General features: G+C 41.2%; 1 pseudogene; it reads left to right on the forward strand.

Annotated features, from left to right (window-relative positions):
• The first annotated feature begins 577 nt into the window (after positions 1–577).
• Positions 578–703, forward strand: LOC144216173 (U5 spliceosomal RNA; annotated as a pseudogene).
• The last annotated feature ends 12,974 nt before the right edge of the window (positions 704–13,677 follow it).

The raw sequence follows: 13,677 nt of genomic DNA on the forward strand, positions 1-13,677 counted from the left end.
CCCTCTTTCCCATGGTCTCCACCTTGGCTCTTGTTTTTGTTTTTGTTTTTCAGTTTATTTATTTATTTTGAGCGAGCAAGGGCGGGGTAGGAACAGAGAAAGAGAGGGAGAGAGAATCCCAAGTAGGCTCTGCACTCATGAACCGCGAGATCGTGACCTGAGCCAAAATCGAGAGTCAGACGCTTAACCGACTGAGCCAGCCTGGTGCCCCAACCTTGGCTCTTGTTAGCAACGATTTTGGCGTGACACGTGGGACACGACCCTCGGCCACCCTCCCCAACCCCTACACAAGCGGGCAATGGGCATTTTCGGAAGAATTTGGTCAGCTGCTTCTAACTATAGTGTGGGCTGCCGGCTACTACTCTATGTAAACAGTTCTGACTGTATCTGGGCAGTGACCCACCCGCCTCCAGTGCCGCATAGGCAAGTTGCTCAGGATGTGCACAGGACTGACTTTGCAGCCCAGGGGTGCAGTGCGTTGTTTGGTTTTACGTGCATCTCTACCTGGCGATATTCTTCCCACTTTTACTTTTGAATGAAAAGAAGTATCCTGTAGTGATTAAGAGCAGAGACTCTGATACTCTGGTTTCTCTTCAGATCGTATAAATCTTTCACCTTTTACTAAAGATTTCTGTGGAAGAGCAGAGACTCTGAGGCCCACTGCCTGGATTTGCTCATGGTTCAGCCACTTGCTAGGTGGGTGACCATGGGGGCAGTTAGCCCCTCCAAGCCTCAGAGTCCTCATCTGTAATGGAAAGGGAATCAATCATACCAGCCGTGTGAGGTTGCCCAGAGGACTACATTCAATGACTTGATATGGGTAAAGCGCATACAACAATTTCTGGCACTTAGTGTGTGTAAGTGATATGTGTTCGGCATGAGGGTAGTGGGGGAACTGCTTCTTGTATTTGTGTGAGAGCAGTTTTGTGGGATACAGTTTGGAGAGCTTGGTTTGGAGCTTTTATTGGCTCTGACATCATGTTGTGGAATAGAAACATCCGCTGGGGCGCCTGGGCGGCTCACTCGGTTGAATGTCCAACTCTTGATTTCAGTTCAGGTCGTGATCTCCTGGTTATGGGATGGAGCTCCGCAATGGGCTCCATGCTGGCATGGGGGCTGCTTAAGATTTTCTCTCTTGGGGCGCCTGGTGGCTCAGTCGGTTAAGTGTCTGACTTTAGCTCAGTTCATGATCTTGTGGTTCGTGAGTTCAAGCCCGGCATCAGGCTCTGTGCTGACAGCTCGGAGCCTGGAGCTGCTTCGTATTCTGTGCCTTCCTGTCTCTTTGCCCTTCCCCTGCTCATGCTCATGCTCTGTCTCTCTCTCTCTGTCTCAAAAATAAATAAACATTAAAACATTTTTTCAAATTGTACTTGAAAGTGGTTGGTTATATTTCTACTACGTGTCAGACCCAGTCCTCTGTGTTCATCACCGCACTTACCACGTCTGAGAGCGGGTTAAAGATGGAGCCACATTCTGAATCTGCTCATTCCTGCTCTTTGCCCTCTACTACACGGAATCGCAACCTCAGGCATTACTCTGCCCTCAGAGGACTGGCGGGTAAACAGTGGGGCCCGAAACTCCTGACCTCCTGGTGCCCTTACATGCAGTGCAAGCAGGAAAACTACACGCTGGGGGTGTCAGCGAGGGTGAGAGGGAAGGAGCCTTTGTTACAGGGCTGTTGGCGACTCCTGTTGGAAGTGACTTGAGTCGTGGGGGGGGAAGCCAAACTGCAGGGACTTACACAGAAGTCTGCACACGTGATTGGGCCAGCAGCGGGGGGGTCCAGTGGTCTCTGATTAATTAAATCATAAGATTTTAGAGCAGGAGAGGATCTTAAGAGATCATATAGTCCCACCCTCCATGTTATAGGTGAATCAATGTGCCATAAGGAACGTAAAAGATTTCCCCAATGTCTTGTTGGTTGGTAACTGACTTGAAATGAAAATTCTAGTCTCCTCACCGTGAGTCGAGTAATTTTTTGCCGTCAGACAAGCTGCTGATTTATGTTCAGTTTTATCCTTAGCTTCCTGATGGGTTTTAACTGACACACATGTCTGATCTAGCCTGACCAGAAGCTGACCTCCACAACTCCCTTTTAAATGAATTGTCAAGGAAATCTGTTTCTTTGTTTTAACCAAATTCTACTTAACCAATAAAAGAAATAGGGAAGAAATGCATGCAAAGCAATACAATAACTCAGATATAGCCAGTCTCCCCAGAGAAAAGCATTTCCAGCTATTGAACCATAACGTAAAACAATACAGTCTCTGAAAGTGTAGGAAATCAACGTGCCTCTTACTTAAGAAGGGACATGTGGGTGCAGTGGTCTCGTCTCCTTCCTGCCCTTTCAGAACACTATTCCCCCGCACCCTAAGCTCTACCTATTTAAGCTGGGACATCAACACTGTTTTTCATGTACACTACGAATCACTGGAATATTTCTGTACGTTGGCAACCCATCTTCCACCTGCTTCCACCGGCCCAGATGTGCATGCATCTGAGCAACACTAATTGAAGACAATGCTATAATTTAAAGTGAAAGTCTTTAAAACTAAAAGAAAATTACCATTTTTTAAATTGAAACTGCTGAAATTCATTATTTTGAAATTCTGCGCTGTATTTGATTGTTTAAACACAACACATAATTTGAGGGGCGCCTGGCTGGCTCAGTCGGTAGAGCACGCAACTCTTGCTCTCAAGGTTGTGAGTTCTAGTCGGACACTGGGTATGGGGACGACTTAAAAATAAAATCTATAGGGGCACCTGGGTTGCTAGTCAGTTGAGCATCTGACTTTGACTTGGGTCATGGTCTTGAGATTCGTGAATTCAAGCCCCACATTAGGCTCTCTGCTGTCAGCTCAGAGCCCAGTTCAGATCCTCTGTCCCCCTCTCTCTCTGCCCCTCTCCCACTCATGCTGTCTCTCTTTCTCTCTCTCAAAAATAAGTAAATATTTTTTTAAAAAATAAAAAAATAAAATCTTTAAAATAATACAAAATTTGAGATTTCATATTAATACTAGAGAGTTACCAACCCTAAACAATGAGTGAAGCTAACACATGTCTGAACTTCTTTCATTGAGTACATTGCAACGGTGACTAGATTGTATTCGTCATCTATTCTCGAAACTCCAAACAACCTGGGCGTGTAAATCAAGGGTGTGAGACACTAGAGGAACTAATTGTAGTTCATGTATGATATTAATTAGTTCACAAGGGATCAAAAATTAAAAATGAGGTATCTGGGTTATTTTTCATTATGGTAAAAAAGCACAAAGAATTTATCATCTTAACCATTTTATTTTAAGTGTACAGCTCATTAGTATCAAGTACATTCACCTTGTTGTACTACAGATCTCCAGAATTTTTTCATCTTTCAAAACTGAAACTCCATTAAATAACAAGTCCCCTGTCCCCTCCCTCCAGCCCCTGGCAACCACTATTCTGTTTTCTGTCTCTTACCAATCTGACCATTTATATACCTCATATAAGTGGAATCATACCGTTTTATCTTTATGTTTTTCATAGTGATGGCACCATTTTACATTCCCTCCAACAGTGTACAAGGGCTTCCTTTTCTTGACATCCTCTCCAAGATGGTATTTCTTGTCTTTTTTTTTTTTTAATTTTTATTTATCTTTGAGAGAGAGAGACAGAGCATGAACAGGGGAGGGTTAGAGAGAGAGGGAGACACAGAATCTGAAGCAGGCTTCAGGCTCTGAGCTGTCAGCACAGAGCCTGATGCGGGACTCGAACCCACGAACCGTGAGATTATGACCTGACCTGAAGTCGGACTCTTAACCGACTGAGCCACCCAGTTGCCCCTTTCTTGTCTTTTTGATAACTGCCATTCTACCAGGTGTGAGGTGATATCTCATTGTAATTTTGATTTGCATTTCCCTGATGATTTATGAGGTTGAACATACTTTAATGTACCTGTTGTCCATCTGCATGTTTTCTTTGGGAAAATGCCTATTTAGTCCTCTCTCTATTTTTTAAATCAGATTGCTAGGTGTTGAGTTGTATGAGTTCTTTGCATATTTTGGAAATTAACCCCTCATCAAATATATTATTTGCAAATATTTTCCCCTTATTCAATAGGTTGCCTTTTCATTTTATTGATTATTTCCTTTGCTGTGTGGAAGATTTTTGGTCTGGTGTAGCTCCTCTTTCATTGCTTTTGCTTTGGGTGTCAGATTCAAAAAACCATTGTTAAGACCTGTGTCAAGGAGCTTACTGTCTATACTGTCTTTTATAGTTTCAAGTCTTCCATTCTCTCTCTCTTTCTTAATTTTCATTTGTTTTGAGAGAGAGTGCATGTGAGCAGGGGAGGGGCAGATAGAGAAGAAGAGAGAGAGACTCTGTCACACTCCACACTGTCAGCTTGGAGCCTGAGTCAGGGCTTGATCCCATGAACCATGAGATCATGACCTGAATAGAAATCAAGAGTTTGACACTCAACCGACTGACCCACCCAGGTGTCTTCCACTCTTTAACCCATTTCTTTACTTTTCTTTTTTCTTTTTCTTTTTTTAATGTTTTATTTATTTCTAGGAGAGAGAGAGACAGCGTGAACAGGGGAGGGTCAGAGAGAGAGAGGGAGTCACAGACTGAAACAGGCTCCAGGCTCCGAGCTGGCAGTCAGCACAGAGCCCGACGCGGGGCTCGAACCCACCAACCGCGAGATCATGACCTAAGCGAAAGTCGGACGCTTAACCGACTAAGCCACCCAGGCGCCCCATACTTTTCTTTTTTTTTTTTAAGTAATCTCGATGCCCACTGTGAGGTCAGACATGACCCCCAAGATCCAGAGTCACATGCTCTACTGACTGAGCCACCCGGGTACCCTGAGTCTTTAATCCATTTTGAGTTGATTTTTGTGTATGGTGAAAGAAAATGGTCCAGTTTCATTCTGTCCACGTGCCTGTCCAGTTTTCCCAGCACCATACATTGATAAGACCATCCTTTCTCCATTATATATTCTAGCCTCCTTTGTTGAAGACTAACTGACCACACGTGCATGAGTTTATTTCTGGGATCTCTATTCTGTTATTTTAAGTAATAAAACTTAAAATCACGGATCATGATGACACCAGTTTTGTTTTTCTTTCTCAAGATTCAAGGTCTTTTATCATCCCATACAAATTTTAGGATTCTTTGTTCTATTTCTGTGAAGAATACTATTGGTATTTTGATAGGGATTGCGTTGAATGTGTACATTGCTTTGGGTAGTGTGGACATTTTAACAGTATTGAGTCTTCTAATCTGTGAGCATGGAATATCTTTCCATTTATTTGTGTCTTCTTCATGTCTTTTCTTAATGTCCTATAGTTTTCAGTGTATAGATCTTCCACATCCTTGGTTAAATTTATTCCTAAGTGTTTGATTCTTTCTGATGCAATTGAAAATGGGATTGCTTTCTTAATTTCTCTTTGTGGTAGTTCATTATTTGTGAATAGAAATGCAACACATTTTTGTGGATTGATTTTGTATCCTGCAACTTTACCAAATTTATTAATTCTAACGTTTTGTTATGGAGTCTTTTGGGTTTTCTATATGTAATGTGTCATTTGCAATTAATGACAGTTTTACTCCTTCCTTTCCAATTTAGATGCCTTTTATTTCCCTTTCTTGTCTAATTACCCTGGCTGGGACTTCCAATACTACATTGAATAAAAGTAGAGACAGTGTGTTCTTATTTTTTTCCTGATATTAGTAGAAAAGCTTTTAGCTTTACAACATTGAGTATGATGCTAGCCGTGGGCTTGTCATATATGGCCTTTATTATGTTGAGGTACATTTCCTCTTTACTTGCTCTGAGAATTTTTAATATATATACGTATATATTTTCAGTTTTGTCAAATGATTTTTTCTTTCGTTTTGATGTGGTGTGTCACGTTGATTGATTTATGTTGACCCAAACTTGCAATAAATCCCACTTGATCCTGTTATATGATCTTTTTCCTGTATTGTTAAATTTGGTTTACTAATACTTTGTTGAGGATATTTGCATCTGTGGTCATCAGGGATACTGGCCTGAAATTTTCTTTTCTTGTGGCATCCTTGTCTAGTTTTGGTATCGGGTAATGCTGACATCATGAAGTGACTTTGAGAGAGTTTCCTCCTCTTCTGTTTTTTTGAAAGAGTTTAAGAAAGATCGGTATTAATTCTTCTTTGAATGTCTGATAGAATTCATCAGTGAAGTCATCTGGTCCTGGACGTTTGTTTTGTGGATTACTGATTCAATCTCCTTTCTAGTAATCTATCTATTCAGATTTTCTATTTCATGCTAATTCAGTCTTGGTAGGGTATATGTTTCTGGGAATTTATTCATTTTTTCTATGCTGCCCAATGGATTGGTGTATAATTGTTCATAGTAGTCTCTTATAATCCTTTGTATTTCTGTGATGTCAGTTGTAACATCATTTTAATATCTGACTTCATTTCAGTCCTCTCTATTTCTTGGTGAATCTACTTAGTGGTTTGTCGATTTTGTTTACCTTTTTGAAGAACTCGCTCTTAACTTCATTGATCTTTTCTATTATCTTTTTAGTCTCTATTTCACTTATTTCTGCACTAACCTTTGTTATTTCTTTTTTCTACCAACGTTGAGCTTCATTTGTTCTTCCTTTACTAGTTCCTTGACATGTAAAGTTACATTGTTTACTTGAGACTTTTCTTGTTTCTTGATGTAGGCATTTATTCCTATGAACTTCCCTCTTAGAACTGCTTTTGCAGCATAAATTTTGATTTCGTTATATTTCCATTCTCGTGTGTCTCAAAGTATTTTTTTAATTTCTCTTTTGTCTTCTTAGTTGTTCAGTACTATATTTTTAAGTCTCCACATATCTGTGAATTTTCCAGTTTTATTTATGTAATTGTTTTCTTGTTCCATATCATTGTGGTTGGAAAACAAGCTTGATATGATTTCAATCCTCTTAAATCAATTAAAACTTGTTTTGTGGCCTACCATATGATCTATCTTGGAGAATGTTCCATCTGTGCTAGAAAAGAAGGTGTATTCTGTTGCTTTTTGATAGAATGTTTTATATGTATCTATTAAGTCCATTTGGTATAATGTGTTAAGGCCAGTATTTCCATACTGATTTTCTGTCTGGAATCTATCCAGTATAAGTGGAGTGTTAAAGTCCCTTCTATTATTGTATTGCTACCAATTTCTCCCTTTAAGTCTGTTAATATTTGCCTTGTATATTAGGTTCTTCTATGTTGCGTGCATAAATATTTACAAATGTTATATTCTCTTGTGTTCACCACCTTTTCATTATGTAATGCTCTTCTTTGTCTTACTGCAGTGTTTGTTTTAAAGTCAGTTTTTCTGGGGGCACCTGGGTGGCTCAGTTGGTTATGTGTCCAACTTCGGCTCAGGTCAGAATCTCCATGACTCATGGATTCGAGAGTCACATAGGGCTCTGTGCTGACGGCTCAGTCTAGAGTCCGCTTCGGATTCTGTGTCTCCTTTCTCTGCCTCTCCCCACCTTGGTGCATGCTCACTTGCTCTTGCTCTCTCAAAATAAATAAATAAATAAATAAACATTTAAAAATATTTAAAGTCAACTTTGAAGTCTGATGTAACTACCCAGCTTTCCTTTGGTTTCCATTTGCATGAGATATTTGTCTCTATTCCTTCACTTTCAGTCTGTGTGTGTCTTTACATCTAGAGTGAGTCTTTTATAGGGGAGCTTGGGTGGCCCAGTCAGTTGAGCATCTGACTCTTGATTATGGCTCAGGTCTCATAGTCATGGGATCGAGCCCTGCCTGCATCAGACTCCACACTGTTAGTCCTGGAGATTCTTTCTCCCTTTCTCTCTACACTTGCCCCTGCTTGTGTGCTCTCTCTCTCTTTTCCTAAAAATAAAAACTTAAAAAAAAATAAAGTGAGTCTTTTGTAAACAGCATAGAGTCTTTTTTTTCTTTTTCCATTCAGCCACTGTATGTATTTTGATTGGAGGCTTTAGTCCATTTACATATCATTTTTTGATAGGTATGTATTTATTGCCATTTTCTTCATTGTTTTCTGGTTGTTTTTGTAGTTCCTCTCTGCTCTTTTTTGCTCTCTTTCTTTGTAATTTGATGACTTTCTTTAGTGATGTATTTAGATTCCTTTCTCTTTATGTTTTTATATTTACTATGTGTTTTGGCCTTGTGGTTACGATGAGGCTTACATATAAGAACTTATATCTATAATAATCTATTTTAAGTGATAACAGCTTAAATTTGATCAAATTCTAAAGCTCAACATTTTTACTCTCCATCCCTACCCACGTTTTATATATTTAATGTCAGATTTACATCTTTTTATCTTGTATATCTCTTAACTAGTTATTATAATCATAGTTATTTTTACTATTTCATTTTTTGACTTTCATATAAGCTTAATAAGTGATTAGTATACTATCTTTACTATATGTTTACCTGTTCAATGAGATTTATTCTTTTCTATGTTCTTTTGTTACTAATTATCATCCTTTTTTAAAAAAATGTTTTATTTATTTCTGAGAGAGAGACAGCATGGCAGGGGAGGGTCAAAGAGAGAGGGAGACACAGAATCCGAAGCAGGTTCCAGGCTCTGAGCTGTCAGCACAGAGCCTGATGCGGGGCTCGAACCCACGATCTGTGAGATCATGACCTGAGCCGAAGCCAGACGCTTAACCGACTGAGCCACCCAGGAGCCCCGTTAATTATCATCCTTTATTTTCAGCATAAAGAATTCCCTTTAACCTTTCTTGTAAGGCTGATTTAGTGGTGAACGCCTTTACCTATTGCTTGTCTGGAAAATTATTTATCTTTTCCTCAATTCTGAATGATAACTTCACCAGGTAGAGTAGGTTGAAGTTTTTCTTTAGTAAGAAGTTTCTTCTTTCAGCACTTTGAATATATCATGCCACTCACCTGTGCCCTCACAGCTTCTGCTGAAAAATCTGCTGAGTGTCTTGTGGGGATTCCCTTGTATATGTAAGAATTTTTTTTCTCTTCCCGCTTTTAGGATTCTCTGTTTTTGTTTAATTGTTGACATTTTCATTATAATGTATCTTGATGTGAGTCTCTTTAGATTTAGAACCCTTTAGGCTTCCTCATTCTGGATGTCTGTTTCCTCCTCCAGGTCAGGGAAGTTTTCAGCCACTATTTCTTCAAATAAGGTTTCTTCCCCCTTTCTTCTCTCTTCTCCTTCTAGGAGCCCTATAATACAAATTTAGTCTGTTTGATGTTGCCCCATAAGTCCCTTGAGCTAGCTTCATTTTTTTTTCCATCATTTTTTCTATTTGCCGCTCTGATCAGGTGAGTTCAATGATCCTTTCTTTGTTTCATCTAGTCTGTTATTCAACCCCTCTAGTGTACTTTTCATTTCAGTTATTGTGTTCTTCAACTCTGTGACTTCTATTTCATAGTTTCTTATATTTTCTATCTGTTTGTTGAATTTTTCATGTGTTCATCCATTCTTCTCCCCAGTTTGGTGAGCATCTTTATGACCATAACTTGAAGTCTTATCAGGTAAATTTCTTATCTCTGTTTCATTAAGGTTTTTTCCCTTAGATTTTATCTTGTTTTTCCATTTGGCACATATTCCTCTATTTCTTCATCTTGCTTAACTCTCTGTTTTGGTTTCTATGCTGTTGAGACTTCTCTCTCAGTCTTAAAGGAGTGGCCTTGTATAGAAGATGTACCTTGTTGTTCAACCATATCCCATCTCTTGGTTGTCTCTCAAACCTTTGTGTTTGTCTAAGCAGTCTATTATATTTTTAGTAGCTCCCTATAGTTATGTATGTGCCTAGACTTGTCAATACCCCAAAGGGCAGGATCTTAGCACCAAGATTCAGGTTGACTGCAAGTCAGACATTCAGTCATCAGCCCAGTAGGTAGCACTCTAGGCAAGGGTGGGATTCCTAAGATGCTTCCCATCAGTGCATCAGGAGGACTGATAGGGCTGATGTGGACTTTCCTTGGGATCACATTATAGTTCTTGGCCTTTCTGTTTCCCTGATGCAGAGTTAGCTATTTGATGGTGGGGGAATCATCTTATTCGGCTTTGCATTTATTTTTTCAGATCTTATCCGTTGTCTGGCACCCAGTTACTGCCCAATACATAGGGTGTACATAGTTGGGGACCTTAAGAAACTTCCCAATCCCCTGAGGGCATCATCTTAGGAGAGACATTCCCCCGCGGGCCCTACAAATAGATGGGCATCTGTGCTTTTCTCCAGAGCCCCCTAATGCCCACTCACCATTCATTACTTAATAATTATTTGTCTCTTGAGCTTAACAGAGAGGTCCAAACTTGAGCACTTTTCCACTGTGGGCCCACAGTGTGGCTCCACAGACACCTAGAAGGGAAACTGGCTCATTCTAACCCTGTGGTCCCCATTTGATTGGTTCCGGCTTGCAGGCCAATTCTCAGCATTAAATTCTTCCCTTAATTTCCTGGTTTCCCTGAGCTCTCAGTGAAGAATTCATCCCCTGCACTGTTTGGCAAAATTCCAGGCCTTTATCTAAGGGTCCAGATCTTTGGGAACTAAAGAGATTAGAATTATTTAAGGGCAGCACATCAGTAAATATCAGGGACTTCTATTTAGAAAGTCTAAATAAGTTTATCAACACCTACCATTTTTCAGTACACAGGTTAGACTGCTATAACAAAAAGATTTAAAAAGCAAAGCCCTAAATCATATAGAAGTTCCTTTCATTTTCATATACTAGTCTAGATACAGTAGACCAGGCTTGTGGGACAGTCTGCCATCCCATGTTTGGTGAAGGTTCTGGTTGTTGTTTTCCTGCTAAAGAAAGGGAGAAAAAAAAAGACAGAGGAAGCCTTCACCCAATGTTTTTTACCTGTGAGAATCCCAGGCTGAGAACCTAACACACAGAGCCTCAGTGAGCCACAGGCAAGTCTCCGGCTGCTCACGTAGGGCCCTGCTAAAATCCGCACCCCAGACCCCTGACCGTTCCTTCCTCCCCCCTTCACACCAGGACACTTGCTTCCCCTGTAAAACAAAATATTTGAACTGTCCCTAAGGGTGACATTTTGCTTCCTGCCTCTGTGTATTGTACTTGCCCTCCCTGCAGGGAAACTCCACCACCCCCTCCAAAGCCCACCCCCCCCCTCATCCCTCCGGGTGGGAAGGCCCCTGAAGCAGCAAACCCACTGCATCAGTACTCCTTATATCCTAAACAGCGCCCTCTGCTCCTGCCGCGCCCCTGGGGGTAAGCCTGCCTCACCTCCACATCGGACCCATTGCTGAGCCGGTCAGTTCTATGTCCCAAAGAGCTCTCAAACGGCCTCTCTCCACCTCGACTACCACTACTGGAGCCTCCAAACTGGGATGTGTTTGAGAGTGAACGGTGCTCCAACAGATGCCAAGAGAAGACAACAGGCATAACCTTGGTCCATTCTGGGCAAGCCGGGGTCTGGGGAATAGGATCTAAGGCTGCCCTAGTTTCTCGTCTGGTTTGGGTCTCCGGCTCTTTTGCCGGATCTCATTGTTTCCAGGCTTGGCCCCTCCATTCCTTTCCCCGCACAACATCCCGGGTGCTCTAATGTAGGAGTTTTAATACATAAAGCCAATCATGGCTTCCCCTGCTTCAAATTATTTAGTGCCTCTCAGTCATCTTAAACTCTCAATGACATTATTATCATCACATCCTTTTTTTTTGGTTGTTGTTTTTTTTTTTTACAAATAGTTTATTGTCAGGTTGGTTTCCATATAACACCAAGTGCTCATCCCNAGTAGCGTGATATATTTTTCTCCATCCCCTTACTTTTAATCTGAAGGTATCTTTCAGTCTAAGATGAGTTTCTTGTGGACAGCATATAGATGGATTTTGTTTTTTTATCCATTCTGCTACCCTATGTCTTTTGATTGGAGCATTCAGCCCATTTACATTCAGTGTTATTATTGAGATATGTGGGTTTAGAGTCTTTGTGTCCTTTGTGGGGTTCATGTTTGTGGCGGTGTCCCTGGAATCTTTGTTCCTTGCAACATTTCCTTCAGAGCGTCCCCGTGGTGACAAACTCTCTCAATTTCTGTTTATTTGGAAAGACTTTTATCTCTCCTTCTATTTTGAATGACAGGCTTGCTGGATAGAGGATTCTTGGCTGCATGTGTTTTGTTTATCACATTGAAGATCTCCTGGCATTCCTTTCTGGCCTGCCAAGTTTCAGTAGATAGGTCTGTCACCAATCTGATAGGTTTCCCTTTGTATGTTAGGGCCCTTTTCTCCCTAGGTGCTTTCAGAATTTTCTCTTTGTCCTTATATTTTGTCATTTTTACTGTGATATGTCGTGCAGAAGATCGATTCATATTACGTCTGAGGGGAGTCCTCTGAGCCTCTTGTATTTCAACGTTTACTTCCTTCCCCAGGTTGAGGAAGTTCTCAGCTATAATTTGTTCCAGGACTCCTTCAGCACCTTTCCCTCTCTCTTCCTCTTCTGGGACTCCTATGATAAGGATATTGTTGCGTTTGACCGTGTCGCTGAGCTCTCAAACTCTTCTTTCATCTTCCTGGATCAGTTTGTCTCTTTTTTTGTCAGCTTCTTGTTTTTCTATAATGGTGTCTTCTAAATCACTTATTCTCCTTTCTGCCTCTTCAATCCGTGCANGCCTATCCTTTCAGAGTGTTTTTTGAATGGTATCTCTTGGTCTCTCTTGTTGAGACCTTGATTATTTTTTTTCCTACTCGTAGTGATATTTGGGACTCTCCCCCATGTGTACTTTGGCTTGTTTCCTGAGTTAGCCCTGGGGAAGAAAAGAGACTGACAAACACACAGGGAGCAGGGCCCACAAACGCACACACAACTCCAACTAACATGTAAACCGAGAGGAAAAACGAAAAAGTTAAGAGAAAAGACAGAGGAGGGAGGGCGAATAATAGAAAATAAAAAATACATAAAAAGGTCAAAAAGAAGACAAGCAAAGGAAAAAAGAAGAAAACCGATGGCCAAAGAACAGTTTAAAGCATATAACCGGATTTCCCAGCTACAATTAAATAGCCGGGTGTATGAAGTACTGGTTGAAGAGCATAGAGAAAGAGAGAGAAGACAGGGCGGGTATGAGGCAAAATTGGAAATAGAATGAACAGGCAGAAGGGGTAAGAAGCTTTTTTCAAAGAGCTAAAGAGTGGAATATGGTTGGATAGGGGAGAGAAGGACGCCGGTGTTATCCAGAGAAACTATATAGTCTAATTACTCCTGAGAGAAAGAGATGAAAAGGTCGGTAGGTGTAGAATTTACATCTACAGAATGGACTAAATGTGACTGTTTAAGCAAGCCGGTGACCAGAGTTAATCAGGTCAGTGTTCTGGGGAAAAAAAGAAAGAAAAGGAAAAAAAAAAAAACATTAAAAAAGGGGGGGGGAGGAGGGCAGTTCTCAGGCAGGGATGGGCGTGGTGTGATCCACTGCCTCAGGCGGGAGCTCTGCCGTGGCGGTTGTGGGGAGGAGAGTGACGGTGCTCCAGTCCCTTCTTGAACCAAGCGCTGCACAATACTTTTTTGGGCGTGTAAACTCCCCGAGCCAGGAGCGCAGTCAAAGTTGGTTGCGTTCTTCAACCCAGGCCAGTCCCGGTCTCCAAATCCCAGTCTGCGCGCCCCACTGAAATTGCTGAAGGCACAACTTCGCAGGTGACCCCCTCGGGGCAATTCCAGGCCTCCTGCCGAGCGCTGGGGGTGGA

This window comes from Crocuta crocuta, unplaced genomic scaffold, assembly GCF_008692635.1.
Source record: "Crocuta crocuta isolate KB4526 unplaced genomic scaffold, BGI_CrCroc_1.0 scaffold258, whole genome shotgun sequence".
NCBI classification, from domain to species: domain Eukaryota; kingdom Metazoa; phylum Chordata; class Mammalia; order Carnivora; family Hyaenidae; genus Crocuta; species Crocuta crocuta.